The sequence below is a fragment of the Cottoperca gobio genome, chromosome 6 (assembly GCF_900634415.1).
Source record: "Cottoperca gobio chromosome 6, fCotGob3.1, whole genome shotgun sequence".
In the NCBI taxonomy this organism is placed as follows: Eukaryota; Metazoa; Chordata; class Actinopteri; order Perciformes; family Bovichtidae; genus Cottoperca; species Cottoperca gobio.
Window position 1 is genome coordinate 17,039,298 of NC_041360.1, and position 817 is coordinate 17,040,114.

The following is an 817-nucleotide window of genomic DNA, read 5'->3' on the forward strand; positions in this document are numbered from 1 at the left end:
TTTACATGAAGCGATATATGGCAAATTTCTTCCCTGCTGCATTTTTCACCTTTCACTGTGAACTTGCATTTCAAATGTAGTCTTTTTCAGGAACACACATGGCGTGAGTCTCTGCCAGCATGCACTGGGAACATTTTTGTTTTCTTTATACATCTTCAATTATATATGTAAAGACATTAACATTCTGCGATGCAGAAATCTGAGAAGGGATTGCATTTTACCCAGTTCTTAGACCGGAAGCTGTCCATGTCCAGGACATTAGAGAAAATACTCAACTCTAGCAATCTGAGGGGTAAAGCAAGTGTGTGTGAGTCAAAATGTTGGAAAGACAATTACTCCATACGGCATAATCAACAGATGGCATTAATGTCCTATACTTTTACTTTTTATTAAAGTTTAGGTTTCATTCATGTGAAGCCTTCATTATCACAGTAATTTATATTAGTTTGATGTATAATATGATTTGTGCTAGTATCGTATTTATGAAGACTTATGTCTAGATGCATATCTAAGTGAGTCTTCAAGTTAGAAGGTTGGTGTTCAACTCCTGAAGAGACGTGTGTGTGTGTGTGTGTGTGTGTGTGTGTGTGTGTGTGTGTGTGTGTGTGTGTGTGTGTGTGTGTGTGTGTGTGTGTGTGTGTGTGTGTGTGTGTGTGTGTGCGCACGTGCGTGCTAAAACGTGTTTGAAGCACTAAGTGCATCATGTCTGAATTTTTGTGACAGTTTATGTCCATGTTTCTTATATAAAAGACGCTTAAGTTATAATTTCTTTGTTTTATCTTTAACACTTTTCCCACTGATGGTACCATATATTTGG